Source organism: Lonchura striata, chromosome 13 (assembly GCF_046129695.1).
Source record: "Lonchura striata isolate bLonStr1 chromosome 13, bLonStr1.mat, whole genome shotgun sequence".
NCBI classification, from domain to species: domain Eukaryota; kingdom Metazoa; phylum Chordata; class Aves; order Passeriformes; family Estrildidae; genus Lonchura; species Lonchura striata.
The window spans coordinates 13,521,154-13,537,080 of NC_134615.1; positions in this window are offsets into that span (position 1 = coordinate 13,521,154).

Here is a 15,927-nt window from a genome sequence, read left to right on the forward strand (position 1 = left end):
CACCTGGGGTTCAAGCATGGAGATACTATCACTGTGTAGGTTGACTTCCAGGTACAGAAAGCCAAGCTAATACACAGTTTATGGGAAAGAAGGATTTCAGTAATTTTAGACAACACATTAATCTACTTTTTATGATTTTTTTTCATCATTACTGCACATATTGCTAATTTCAAAATTTTTAAAATTAATAAAGTGTCAGAAATCTCCTTTCACTAGAATTTTGTTCTCTTCTCTCAGGTTGCCTTTTCAGTGTCAGAGACTTGTGGGTGGAATTTTGCTGAATTTCTTCTAAAGATCTGCTTTCAAAAGCCAATGTTTACTCAAATCAAATTAAAATAAGAGTAAATATTGATTTAACTTCCCTCTTCCCACTCCAGACATGTGCTTGAATTGCTGCTGCATGGTAACATCATTCATGTCCCACTTTACTCGGCTCCCTTGAAGGTCTCCCTTTCAAAACTTTAATCTTAATATTTTGACCCTCATTTGTCCCCCAAGCCATTTCCCTCATTTGCCTGCAGACACAGTTCCCCCCATCAGTCCTCCATGTCTCCCACTGACACTTGCTCTCATTGCTCTTTGCCGCAAAAATCTGTGCTGTGAACACAGTTTGACATTTCCTGACATTTCATGAACTAATTACACTACAAATAATTAAGCATGTTCACATCTGTAACAAACGAAGGCAAAATGGTTGTCAGCAACTGTGATTGATGACCTCCCTGAGACTTTATCTGATGAGATTCTTCCCCACTATAGGCAGAACCTGGATGCCACTGTGTTTGCAATAATGCCTTCAGCCCTTTTCATCAGATCAAACCAATGAGATGCTTGAAGAAAAGGATGGGAAAATTAATGACTACAATGAAATATTTGCATTTTTTCCAGGCCTGGAAAAAACAATGAACAAGAGATGTGACAACCTCAATTATTTGGTGATGCTAAGAGCTCCGAGACAGCTCCTGCTGGAAAGAGCTGTTGGGAAGCCTGGGGGTGTCAAGTCAGCTAGAAAAATGGCAGGTGACAAGGACAACACTTTTTTTTTTTTTTTTTTTTAATGCTACCCAGACCCACATAGCTTAGTTAAAAAGACAAATTGCAGCCTTGTGTTTCTTCTTTTGGGGGTGGGAATATGTGAGCTTTAAAACACAACCTTCTTTGAATGCTGAGCTGGAGTAAAAATTATATCGGTAAAGGTTGTCTCCTCCAGAGACAACATAAACAAATAGAATTCACTGGTGCTAGAGCTCTCTAAAGGGAAGAAAAACAGCACAGTCAATATCCTGTGTGCTATAGTCAGTGATGAAAAAATACATCTACACATGTATTTGTATGCTCATATATACAACTAAATATATATGCAAAAAATTAAAGTTTATATGCATGTGTGCGTGGATGTGTATATGGAAATTATACAACACATGATACACAGATTAAACATGACACTCTGAACTACCCTGCAGTATGAGGATAATTTTACACATATACAGACTGCCTGCAGAGCAACCAAAATGCCCTTCATCCTGAAAGAAAATAAAAAAAGAGGGAAGAAAACCCCTTGAAAATGAGGAGTATATATTATTTTAACTTCTATATTTGTAAGAGCTGCTGTGCTGCTGTGTTTCCAAGTCCTTTGAAAACAAAGAGTAAAATAAAAAGGAAACAACCTCTGGTGCACTATAGCGTTTTGCATTTTCAAGATCATACTAACAGTATTCTTACACTAATAATAATAATAATAATAATAATAATAATAATAATAATAGATATGAGAGAGGTTCAGCAAACAAGAACTAGGAGAGCTGAATAGTAGCCAGGACACAGGGCTGGAAAACAGGGACTATTTACTTCTGCTTCTCCCTGATGTTGAAAACACTTAAACTTCAACTGCCCTATGTATTAAAAATAGGGGGGGAAGAAAAGGAAATAAATTCTAGGGTAATAATGCTTGCCTATCTCACCTGGCTATTACAAGGATTAATTAACACTATTAATACATGTTTTAAGCACCTTGGGTGTCATAAGATCACCAATTATGATTCCTGGTGAGGGTGAGCGGTGACTGCCGTGCCTGAGACACCATCCCTGTGGACAGGGTGTCCTCCCCAGGGCAGCCCTGGGAGCTGCTGGCTGCCCATGGAGCAGTGAGAACCTCCACAGGGGAGGGCTCCACAAAGAGGGGTCCAGCATCAAGAAGCAATGGCTAATGCAGCTGCCAAAAGGATGTACAGGAGTAAACTCTAACTTCCCTTGGAGGCCAAGTTGCAATGTATCTTAATGTCAGCAGGCAAAATGTCTCTTTAAAAGTCCTAAAACTCATTCTACTAATTGGTAAGTGCACTGCATCTTCCTTGCTCCTTGCCTTGCCTGTGATATGACAGTTGCCATGGTAACTGTTTATTTCTATTGAATTAAAAAAAAAAACATAGTCAAAGAAAACCAATATTCCTTTTCCTAAGAACTTTTGCCCAGAGTTCCTTATCCCTTTATTCTGCATTTTAACTTTCAACATGGCAATAAGGAAGCATTATTTCCTTTTTGTATTCTTAGTTATACTAATACCCCATAAATTTAACAAACTGTATGTTAAAAAAAACCTATAAAATGACTAATTACAGGGTAATTTAGAAGCAGAAGACATGTATTTTTGTGATTTGAGGCTCTGCATTGGTTCAGCAAAGTGTTGGGAAAAGGCTGGTGGCAGGTCCCACCACCCTCAGGCACGATGAAAAAGCCTTTCCATAGTCCACATGAGACCCTGCAGATGGATTTGGGATGCCCAATACAATCAGCTGTCCATATTCACTAAACTTTATACTTTGATCTTGCTACAGCCTTCTGAGGACTTATAAATCACGTACTGAGCTTCCAGGGTCACAAAAAAGGAAACTTGCTCACCTCTGCAAATCATAGTCAGCCTACAAAGAGAAGGGTGCTGTGTCTATTCAGTGCTGTCCTTGCTAGTGCTGGAGGAAATCAAAATCATTTTGGTTGAATTTTGTGCCCAGGTGAAAACAAAAACCTAGCCTGGGAAAGGGTAAGGAGCCAAGATTTGATGTTGCCTGTATCACCAGCTCTGTGCCAAGAGTTTCTGACATCTTGTGAAGTGTTAGAAAAGCAAGGCTGGCAGGTTCACACAATGGAGGGAACAGTGGCAAAACAAAGCATGAGAGGTTTCTATGTTAATTTCTTTACTTTTAAACACAGAACTGAGTTTGCTTCTGTTTTTTCCCCCCACCTAATGTACATTAGTACAAGACATTCCTTACGATTGTTGCCAACATGCTGGTGCAGGCAGGAGTTAGGACAGGCCCCAGGGAGTGCCATTCTGCTAGCAAAAGCAATAAAAGCCATTTGCTTATATGTTATTATGCACATTCCCTTTCACAATTCACAAAAATACTGATATCCTTGCCTGTTTAGGACCTTTTCCTGCACTTTTATATGGTTAACTGAAAGTCCCTTCCACTGACAGCTGCAAGTATTCAGGCAGGAATATCCAATTCCCAAAGAGCTTAAAAATGGACTGAGGAATGAATAATGGGGAAGATACAATTTATTGTCCTATGAGTTAATAAGGCTGGGGCCTAATTATACCATTGCTTCTCTACCTTGCCATTCTTTTTGTGTGACTGAGCAGATTAATTCTGGATGTTTGCTGCATTAACTTTGTCTGAAGTTCTGATATGCAGAGTAGATGGGATATCATAAGCTAGGTGTCCACGTAAATGGACACCTGTTTCCCTTGAAACATTAAATTTTCAAACTGTTAGGTAAATGCAGTATTTTATTCTTTAACACAGAAGTCAGTTACACCATGGCATTGACTGAATCAAGCAACAAATAAGATTTAAGTATAGCCAGTATTTTTAGGGAAAATGTCTAAGTTAAACAGATTAAATGCCTTGGCACTGGTTCCAAAGTAGGATTTTGTGTTCAGCAGCTGGCATTTCAAGTCTTAAAATTTTGAGTACATTAACCTGACTGTGAAAGGGGTTTAGAGTAAGTATTTGAGACTTCTGTGCAGTCTTTCAATGCAAAAGGATGATTGTTATCTACACTTCACCTGAACTCTCTTGAAGTCTGTTAAGGTTTGTTGCTTTTGCACACCCATTTAATTTTACAGCCAAGAGGTCTCATTCTGCAGAATGAACAAAGTGCATAACTGAAATTGCATAAATATTTCCCAGATTAGGCCTTGTCTTTATAAATGTGCAACCAATATAAGCTGAGTTCTGGCAACAAATCTGTATCTAAATGGACCCCATGCCTCAGTTTGATTTCAATAGCTTCTAATCCCTCCTCACAAAATAAATTGCATTAACCATGACTACATTTAGCCAACTACAGTTCTCATTGTTTTTGTTCCTCCTCATAAGTTCTTCCTACAGATTAAATGCTGATGCACTGAACTAACTGCTCTTGGCTGAGGTGGGCAGGTGTAATTTGATTAGTATAGATTCTGGATTTGGTAAGTACTGTATCAGTATCCTCCCTAGAAAATAGGTGACATGTCATGGGATATTAAGTATGGCCATTTAATGTAAAAACTCAGATAATACATGAGTTAAATGGACAAAATGAGAGAAAGCTTTTAAGCATTCTCCCAAGACAGATTGCAGAATAATATTACTGTACACGCAAGTAGAGCTGATTGACACAGTCAGAAGGCCATTATACTGGTATGGTATAAAATCATTATAGCAAAAAGCATTTCAGAGCTGCAGAGTGATAGTAGCAACATATAATGAATTATCAATAAAGAAGTGGTGATTCAGTTACATTACATATGAATAGAAAGCTTCCTGTTATATAATTTAAACCTGCCAGCCTGACAAGTGACTTGAATATTCAATTTCTTCTCTAGGTATATGAATCATCCTTTAACTTTACTGGAGACTGCAATTTTGTAGGCAGGCCAGAAACTGAGCTATGTTACACAGTGTTTTTAAAGGAAGGTTGGTTGAGCAGATTTCAACTAGGTAGCTTCTGCAGAGGCTCTATTTGAACTCTCATGGAAACAGCATCAGCCTTTGAGATGATGCTATTAAATAAATATTTCTTCTGGTTTATGGCAAATAAACACAAAATACAGTCTTTCAGCAGTCAATAGCACCAATATTTAATGATTTTCATTTTATCTTACCATAAAGCCCTTGAAGCTCATATTGTCACAAATTACCAATCGTGACAAAGCCTTTAAAAAAATTCCCCAAACTATCAGTACTAAATCCTTGCCTTTTGAAGGTTGTGCTCCCAAAGGAGGCTTGTCTCAGACCTTGCTCCTGCATGAAGCTCTTCTGAACCCAACTACAGCATGTTAGTTAAGTGTTGCAACATGATCCCATGGGAGGATTAGGACCTCTGGGAAAATTACAGGTCCTTTAAAATGATTATATAGTATCTGCAGTGCTAACATAATACCTAAGTCAAAGATAACTGCACTGGAAGCTTAAGAGTAATTAACTTTAAAGTTCAGGGAAACAAGAGGATTCAGTTTGAATGCCCTCAATGTTAGAACCAAAGGCACAATCAACAAACAAGAAAGACTGAGGAGCTGAAAATGATCCAGCTGCAATAAATATGGGTATAATATTGCCTGCTCCACATTCTGAAAATGAATACATTCACAACACTGTCAAACACAATAATTTTAAAGTTTTGAGTAGTTCTAAATTGTCTTTCAGCATTGTTAAGCTCTTGCATGTCAAAGACACATTTTCATTTTTTTTTTTAAATATATAGAAATTAAGTCTTACATAGCACTTGATTTTTATAGATACATTATATTACATTGCAATATTGGAATGTAATGCTTCACAGATGCTCTATATACACAAACATATATATATTTGTATACATATATATACATACCACAGTATTATAACCACTCCAAGAAAATGAACAATATTGATAAAACTGTTCCAGTAAGCTTTTCTTCAATTGGCATCTGAAGAAGGTGACTTTAAAAAGGCTTCCAACTTAGCATGTTTGCCTAAATATGATGGGCTGCTATTTCAGAAATCCTCAGCATCCAGTGACTCCCATTTCAGACATTTCACCTTCTGTTTACTACTTCTTTCTCTTCTCTGTTAAGGATGGTATCTCTACAAATGACAGAGGAAACACCTTCTCTTCCCTTTTCCTACCCTGTTAGAAGCCTGCAGCTGAAGACATTTCTTTTACCGTGCTGAACGCTCCTGGGACTAAAGACAGCTCAGAAATTTAATCACAGGCCGAGAGCTAGCAGTTAGATTGAAGCTTGAAAAGGCCTTAAAGGAGGCGATGGGAGCATGGATTACTGCCTCACAACCACTAATTAGTAATGAAACTTCAAGAAAAGAACTGGTGAACATTTACGTGAATTTTTGCTGCCTCCAAAGATTAGTGGAGTAAAAGAGTTTCATTTTTCAAGTGGAGGTGTTTAAAAACAAATCTTCCTTTACACAGTCAGAATTCTGTAGATCACAGAGGTGCCTTGTGCCATTTTAAGGCTCTGTTCTTCTCTGTTTTAAATATAAAATAATTATTGAGAGTACATGGTTTGAGGGAAAGAAAGATTTATGAGTGCGTGACCTGGCAGTCAGAAACAACCAAATACTCGTATTGGCTCTAAAACCATCTCCTGGGCAAATCACTGTAATCTTAGGCAAACCACTCAACTTCTCTGCCTCAGCATTCCTGACTTTCAGGCAGAGGTACAGCTAGTTGCTCATCACAAGAATGTTGTAAAAATTAATTAGCAAACTAGCTATAAAGTACTGAGGATGAAAAACATGCTAAAAGTTAAGCATTATAATTAGTGTTATTTAATGCATCTTTAAAAATTAAATTATACTTTTTTTCTTTTCCTTTCATAATTAAATTACACAATGACTTTAAGAAATGACAAAGTAATTTGAAGTAAATGACTGGCCTGTAAAATTGAAACACACCCTAAAATGTGGTTATTATGGAATAACCACACACCCTGATAGTTAGCACTGCTTGAGCTATGTATAACCTTAACTTAGTAGTGCATTATTAAGTGGGGGAGGATCAGCAGTTGTAAAAGGGAAAGCGAGTGCTGATGCCTGTTAAATACACGTTACCTCTTTGGCATCAGCAGATTTGGTGCTTCCACTCCTGGCAGAGAAAAGCATGCTGGGCAAATTAGACTTGTGTCACAAAAGGATTAATTAGGGTACAGCTAATACAAGCAGTGTTTAGACATGAATCAAGAAATTTAGGACATGGGGCTTATGGTGCACTGAATAGTTGGCAACACCATAAAAGCAAGAAAAGACGTGAACTAATTTCACATTTCTGAGAAGCAGAAAGTTCTACCCCAGCTTCTGCATGGTGAAGAATTACACACTGCAGGTTTCTTTTTAAATACTTTACATTACCACACAAATTGTTTTCTTGTGTTTAAGCTTGGCTTCCCTCATTGTATTTAAACGTGAGCTATTTAAGGCTAAAAACATCAACAGGTATTTATTCCCTTAAATAGAGCAGACTGGCTAAAGCAAGACAGGAGACAAATAAGACTGCTGGGAAGTTGGGAGGCTGCTGTGGATGCAGGAACTGGAGCTTAGCTGCAGGTGATGACTGCAGAAATGCATGGACAAAGTACAGAGCTGCACCGAGAGATCCAAGCTGGTTTGCTTGATGCCAGACGCTGAAGAGTGCTGATAGCACAACTCTCCTGACCTACTTCTTGCTTGGTTGATTTATTCTCCTTTTTTTTGAAAGAAGGAAAGGTAGAATAGTGTCTTCTACCCTACAGAGACACCTGGACAAAGTCTGCCCTTTATTTGTCTGAGTTCCCTACCTGTAAGTGGCTGTGAATCTACCATTCTGTGAAGCTGTTGGAAAAGGATTGCCTTCCCTATCTTTGCTCCAAAACAGTAAACACATTTCCTAAGACATTCACAGAAGCGCTAAAAGCAGGAGTTCTCAGAGTTTTGGAACACCAGCAGACTGAACACAGCCAGAGGGACAGCCAACAGCATCTGCTCAGAGGCAACTCCTGAGTTCAGCAAAGCCAGAATCCATCTCCAACCCACAAAAAGCCTTTGTGAAAATTGTGTTCATTAGGTCTATAAAACACAAAAAGTCATACATTCTCTTTTTAAAATATTTAATATTTTGCTTACATATATATCTTGTTGAAATATGTTTCAAAATATATAATGTTTAAATAAGCTTCTCTAAAAGTAAAAAAAAAAAATATATATATTCTAAAATTATTTTGTACATTTTATATATGGTCTCTATAAATCTTTTATGGACATTGGAGGCCAGGAAAAAAGAGTACTCTAAAACAAAGAAATAAGATAATAACATAAAAATGGGGAGAAAAGTAACCAAGTCTAAGAAATCATTCTTAAAGCAAATGCTTCTTCAGTAGCAGTGATCATATTCCCTTCTTAGCACTCAGATTCCTTGTTTTTCCAGGCAAAATGAAAGCTTTGCTTGCCTGTAATATTGTTCTAGTCCTGTACAGCTCAGCAGATGCAGCAGGGCACAAGTCCTGCCTGCACCTCCAGCCCAAGAGCCATCAGAGCCAGCCCTCCGAGGCTGTGACAGATGCACTGCATCTGAACTCCCCTTCCAGGCAGGATGCTCCAAATCACTGGATTTACATGAAAAGTTTGTCCTCCTTAGCTGTGATTTATTTTCAGGGAAATTAAACCTGATATTCAAATATTGGTTTTCATTAAATCACTTTAAATTATATTTAAATAATTCTCAATCTTCTCTTTAATTAAACATCCTAAGGAACAATTTCCATCTTTTATTGAGGAAGCTTGACTTTGCCAAGTTCCTGAAAGCCATGACATAGTAGGACAGAGAGTCTTCTGTTATTTTGATTCCTTTTCTGAGTTTTGCTTACAAATGCTGCTTTCTGGAGAAATGAAAAATCAGCTCGTACAAGGCCTCACACTTTAATCAGTTCAGGTTAACATGACACCTTAAAGAGTAATCTCCCTTTCCTTTCCATCTCATGATTCACTCCGCTCCAATACACCTGCCAATTCAAGGCTCTTCCAGGATCACCCATTGTCCCTGTACTCACATAACTTCCACCTCTTTTCCTCATTTTGAAAATCAAATAAATTTAATTAGCAACAGAATAAAAATTTGCTGAAAACATGAAGTAGATATAATGTATTTATTGTCCAGGGTGAATCTCACCCAGTTCAACCTGAAGTTTTTGAAGTTTCCATTTAATTAGGAGTAATATGCTTTTAAATACCCATTAAGTTAGTTCTGGTTTTGTTGCACTTGAATGGCAATATTCAATAACAGCCAAGAAGAGTCACAACAGAAATGTGAGAACCATGTTTCAGTAAAAAAACGTTGTTCAAAAACATTATCTAGGAATGAACAAAGCCATTAATAAAACTGAATCTGTTTAGCAAACAACTTTTTTTTTTTTTTGTCAGGTTCAGTTCTAAAGAGCAGCTTCTTAGTTTGAAAAAGCTTTCCTGAAGTCAAAAAGATGAAAGTTTAGAAAAGAAAAATTAAATAAAATAATCCTCAACTGTTTCACAATAAGCTGATATCACATGCATAATTTCTATGCCTCTCCTGCTCTTTCACACAGATCCAGTGTCAAAACTGGGTTTAATGGTCAAGGGTGAATCCAACACAGCGCGCTCCCACTTTCACAGAAATCCTTTGGTTTCTCCTCTGTTCAGCTTCCGCTAATCTGATGAAATCGGAATTGTAGCTCCATTTCCTGCTCTGTTTCTTCCTTGTTTCAGCTCCCTGCTGTTTGTTTCTAGGATATTCTCATCCCTGCTGAGTGTATATTTTACTCCCTTTTAGAATAGGCAGGATCAAGTTTCTTTTTCTCACACTATCTGTTACTGACGCCTGCTATGGGAATCGCCAGCCGGCAGTGAGACCCCAGCACTTGGAGCATCTGGGCAGTTATCATGAACTAATAGAATCACTACAGCAGCTCATGTTAACCATGGTTAACAATTGGTTGTTTTTACCCCTTCACACTTCCTTGGATCTTAAAAGAAGAATGGTATTGAAAAGAAGCATTTTGTGCCTACAAGATGGACTAAATTTAACAGTGGTGTAAACAAGGAGAAATCCCCTGACCTAAAAAAGGGAAAGAAAAAAAGGAAAAAAATATTCTCTTAAATATATCCTTGCTTACTGTAGAGGCTAAATGGATTGTGTCAAGTGGGGTTAGTTCATTTCTGTTCCCTCGGATGGAGAGTCTCATATGAACATGCAATGGAGAAAATAAGATTTCTTTATTTTTGCAATGATGTAAAACTGACATGATGGTGTCTCACCCCATTGATGGGTCAGGAATAGACACACTGTTTTCTGCTCCCTGCCAGCAAAGGTATCACACACAGCCTGTGAAGGCCTGTGCCTGGAACTGCTGCTCCAGGCTTGCCTAGCTGCTACTGCACACATCTGCAAAATAGAGGTCAAGTCTACAACAGCCTGACCAAGAGGAGGCTGCTAGGCTTCCAACTAAGTTATTTATTAGATTGTAACTATCAGATAAACTTTCCAAATCTGTGAGGGCAAACAAAACCAGAAGAGATTGGTGAGACAAGAGTGAAGAGTACAGCAGACTTCTGAAAACATGGGAATGATGATGCTCCATACTGCCAAACAAATACTAAGCTGCACAGCCAGATGCCTCCCAGTGTAGTAATCACTAATTCCTACCTCATTAACTAATTTTCTGATCTCTACCCAAAAAAATAACTTTTTTTTTTTTCCTTTGTGATGTAACACACAAGAGAGGCTGTCTCTAATTCAGCTGTTCTGCTAAGTCTTGCAAGAATGCTGCCATAGGTTCATGGGTGACAATCCAAGAGAGAAGACACTTTAATTAAACCCATATTGCTCCTGCTATTCTGAATCAATATCCCTTAAGGGGACAGAGGTTTTTCCTTATCCCCTTCTGCCACCTGGCTGGGTAGCTTACAGCTCTGTATCTAAGCTGAATGGCCCAGGTGGGGCAATACTTAACATCACAGCCCCTCTCCATCTCCAAACACAAGAACATGTCCCCAGCAAGGCCAATCCAACACTCTTGAAGCCAGCAAGGTTACTACCTGTGTGTAAGGTCTTTCTTTGCTAGGGAACGCCTAATATGCTACTTGTTCTGGAAAACTCCCTCAGGTAGCTACATGCCTGTGAAAAAGTCGAGTTGCCTCTAGGGCAATGTGCTTCTAGGGCCTGGATCTGTCTGCAAGTGTGCTTTGGAGGCAGAAGAAAGGCTTGTCACTGATCCCAGCGCAGCTGGCAGGGCTGCAGCTGAGCTGCGAACGAGCTACAAATTAGTCCAACATTTAAATGCTCACTTCTAAAGATAAAAGCCAACTAAGCCTCACACAGTAGCTTTTCTTAAGGAATGGGAAGTGTCTCTAAGAATAACCATAGCTGCTGTGGAGCAGTCGGGGTTCATGAGAGCTGCCTGACATCACGCCAGGAAGCTTCACGCTGCAATGCGATACTTTTAGAAAAGACTTCACTGCCTTACTGGTTACCATTACCAAACACCACAACATCATCCTCACATCATCCCCTTTATAGCTCACATGTGTGGAGCTGGGTCTGCCTGCTTCCCAAAGACATTAGATGCCACCTAAAGCTCCAGCTACATGAGTACTTCATGCTTTAACCTCTGTAGAGCACCCTAAAAAGTGGTGCCATGACAGCTGTGTCCAGATGGATGGCTCTTACTATCCCAACACCAATGGGCAGCATTCAGAGGCACTTATGTTCCAGCAGAAGAAGGCAAATTGACCAGAAACTTTTATCAGGAAAAAACAAAATGAGAATGTAATCCACTTCATCCAGTCCTCAAGTGACTGTGATTGTTAACAGCCTTTTTTAAAGAAATTGCAGTACTAAACTTAAAAAGAACATATTGATGTACTGAGTGACAGAAGTTCCTCACTGGAATAAACACAGAATGTAGACAACCCTCCCATACAGATGTATGCCTTCTTTCTCAAACGTTCCCCCCCCTTGTGTATTAATGTATGTGATTAATGTTTTTGTGTTTTCAGAAAAAAAAAAAAATACCACCCCAAATGAAACAAACAAAAAACCCTCTAGAAACACATAACCAGGACCAATGTTCAAAGTATATGGTTTATATGCCTGAAAATATTTGTTTTAACTTTCTTTTGCTGAGACAAATGTTAAAACTTCTATGAACATTTTATGAATTCTTGCCATGCTAAATAACATGTTCCAACTCAAGATGTACCTCTAAAATGGTCTTTTCAGTATAAACAAAATGATGTCATATTGACAGAGGGGAGAGCAAAGCCTGCCTGTTTAATTTGGAAGATTGCTAAAAGAGATACATTTAACTCTTCTTGTCTAACAATGGAATGTTTTTATAGTTCACAATACCTAACACCCTTGCACATATAAAACAAGTTGTCTTGAGTTCCTGTTGAACTAATACACATCCTATTCTTTTTCTGTGTATATCATAACATTAGAAAAGAAAATTAAATGTGTATCAAAATAAAATCCCATTTTATCCAACTGCATCAAATGCATGTAACATTTTAAGGCATTCACAAAAGTAGATTAGAAATCTACCCAGAACACTCAAGAATACAAATGTTTCAGTTATGCTCTAGGTGTATTGTGGCTATCTCCAGACAACACAGTTTTCAGTCCAGTGTTATTTTCCCCTATTTGTGGCGCTCCTATTTGTTGCTCCTCCTATTGTTTTCATGTTGTATCTTACATTCCTTTTCCCTTCTCTCCCTCCCCTAATTCTCTTTCCCCCCTCCTCTATTGCTTTTGAGTTTGGTATTGTTTTCTCCCCTTAATTTTGTGTCTCTCTAATACCATTTCTGTGCTCTGCATGGCTCACCACTGTACCCAAGGTCTCTTATTTTCCTCTCCCCATGCTTTACTGACATTGCAGCCTCTTGAAGGATGACAGGTATGTACTAAACCCAATTCCTGATTGGGGCTTCCATGCACAACACACCCTCTTGCCCACATATTCATTACATTACAACATGTGTTGATCTTTGGAAATGGGAACACTGTTGATAAGAAAAAACATTCCTATAGATTGTCCTCTCCAAGACATCTGATAAGCTATGAGAGCTCTCCACTTTGGCACCTCATGGGTGCACTGTGTGACAATGGGGATACAGAAGAAGAAAAACTATAATACATCAAATACTTTGATGCATGTCTAGAAAAGTAGTTACCACCTTCTTCAGGAAGCTATAAAATGAAATAATAAGGACATGCACACATTTGAAAACACTGAAAGCCTATAGTCAAAGTTTACAATTTAAAAGCATTAACTGCCTAGCCTATTAATGGAATAATCTTCAGATAAATATGCTTCATCAATTGTGCAATAATTTGCACAATTCTGTCCTTAAACCAAATCAAATCAAGCCAAACCAGAATACTAGAAGCAACTCCGAATACTAAAAATAAAAAGTTGTTAAAAATGTAGTTAATTCCTAGTTAACAGTCTCAATTTTTAAAAAGCATGAGTAAATTCCACTAAATATGTTCTTAGCCAGTAACAAGTATGAGAACACCAGAAGTTTAAGTTTAGTAGACTTCCTCACCATTGTACTCCATGTCTTTCTAGCCATGCCCAGAAGGATCTGTTTGAAGGAGGAAGAGTAATTTAGTTCCTAAAGCTTATTTAATCATTTCCCTTTCCACTGCCATTGTAAACTTCAGCTTTTTCCTGAGACTGCAAACATTAACAGGAAGCCTATACTACTCTCACAGTTTGAAGGGCTGCAGAATAACACTGTATCTTCACTAGATGCACAATAGGACCACAGTCTTAGTTTAAACAGTCTAACTAACTTTAGTATGATTAAACTGTAGAGTGTTTACTAATAAAGCCTTTATTAAGCAGCTTTCTGCATTCCCATTAAATCCAGAACCTTTATTAAGCAGAGATAATGACTGTTTTGGCTAGAACCATGCTGATCCTTTTTTCAGAAGGCTATGGAAGTAATACCATTGCAGCTGTCTTACACTTCAGCCAATCCTTTCTTGAGGGAAGTATGTTGACTTCATATTGACAGGCAAAATAGTATGTTGACCAAGGCATGACTTTCCTGATATTAACACTTGCTGGGACATTAAAGACTTGAAGATAATTGGTACTCTGAGAAACTAAGTGTATAGGTGGAAGATTCAACTGAAGACCACAAATGTAAGGAGCTGCCATTTGAATAGGTGCCAAAAGTAATTCACCATTTACAGTGCAAAAAACTAAAGTGAGTACCTCAGCAGCAATGAGATTTTGTATAAGGTTTGCATCACATGTTTCATTCAATAAGGCAATCAAGATGATTGGGCAGTGTAGGAGAAGATCATTAGTGGCCACAGCAGACACTGAGTCAGCTCCTCATTTATAACCAATGCACCTGGACATATTCATTCTTGGGGGTTTTAATTTAGAGAAGTGAAATTTATGTGGACAGAAAATACACACAGGCATTGTACAACTTTTTTTTTGTCTTAAAGCTGAAGTAAGTGGTACTGGCAAAAATTATTTTTAAAAATGGTGTCTGACATGCTTCCTTTAGTTAGCTTCTTTGCTTTAGACCCTTAATTACAGGGTGAGAAATTAGCTAGGGATTTTATTTTGAAAAGATTTTATACTGAAAAGAACACCAAAGCTCTGATGACAGTACTCAGGAGTAAGTCTTTAGCTCCAAAGAGAGAGAAATTTTGCATATTAATTACTAGCATTATGAAAGATACAGAGTTATAGAAAGCAAAGATGAGAACTATGAGAGAAATGCACCAGATTAGTAAAAACTGTGGCTGAGGTTGTGAAACAGCATCTTTTAATGAGAACAAGGAGTGTGATTTGGCATTCTGTTTTAACCATACAACAACAGTTATCTCAGTTAACTCCCAGTTATCAGTAAGTGAGGAGTCCCTTTTTTCCTGCACCCTGCAATGCATATGCAAACTGAAAATAGGGTGTTTCGCATTTCATTACACATAGAAACTTCACTGTGCACACATCCTTAAACATGCCCAAGCACTTCTTTCTGTTTCCCTGGGAAAGAGAAGCAAAGGACCGTAAAGATCTGTACAGCAGTATATTACAGGAGCTCTCCCTCCCCCTAGTAGCTCAGTATCTCCTCATGGTGGAAAGGGAGTGTTTTATTTTTGTTTTTCTTTCCATTAGAGGATGACCTTTGCTACAGTTAGGTTGATCTGCTGCAGAGGCGATATCCTCCAGCTTCCAGGGCTTGTGCTTCCCCAATAGCAGCAGATACTTTCTGCTGCTGCAGTTTCCTTATTTAATCATGTCTCCATAAATCAAAAGTGACCAAAACTGTTAAAAAACATTTGGGTGAGAACTCAGAGCAGCTGAAGAGAGACAAAGACTGAGTCATTGCCTGATGCAATTTCTGTAAACACAGTTGACCTCACTGTTGTGTTAACACCACCCCCTGTAAAAAGCCCCCAAAAAAAGAAAATGAAACAAAACATAACAAAACCCCAACAAAAAATCAAACCCAACCCAAATATTTTTAATTGCATGAACATTGTTGTGAGTACGTCACTAAATACCAAATGAAAGATGTATAGAGGAGCATATTTCTCTTGGAAACTGACCAAATGAACATCTGGTGGTTGAGTCTTCTGGAAAAATCCATCAGAAGATAATGACAGCAGCATTAGATGCACCACCATAATTAATACTATGTTTCGATGGGTTTAAACATGAAAAGTGCTGAATGCTGCTGTGAGATGCTTTCTCAGATCACACCTAGTTCAGCAAAGAGTGAATCACTGATCGTTGGAAAGATATACCAAGGAAAGGATGAGGCACCACTCCTACACTGATAAGCACTCACTGCTAGCTGGAGGCAGATAGCAGGACACAACAGAAGGACATCTGGTCTGACCCTGTATGGTGTT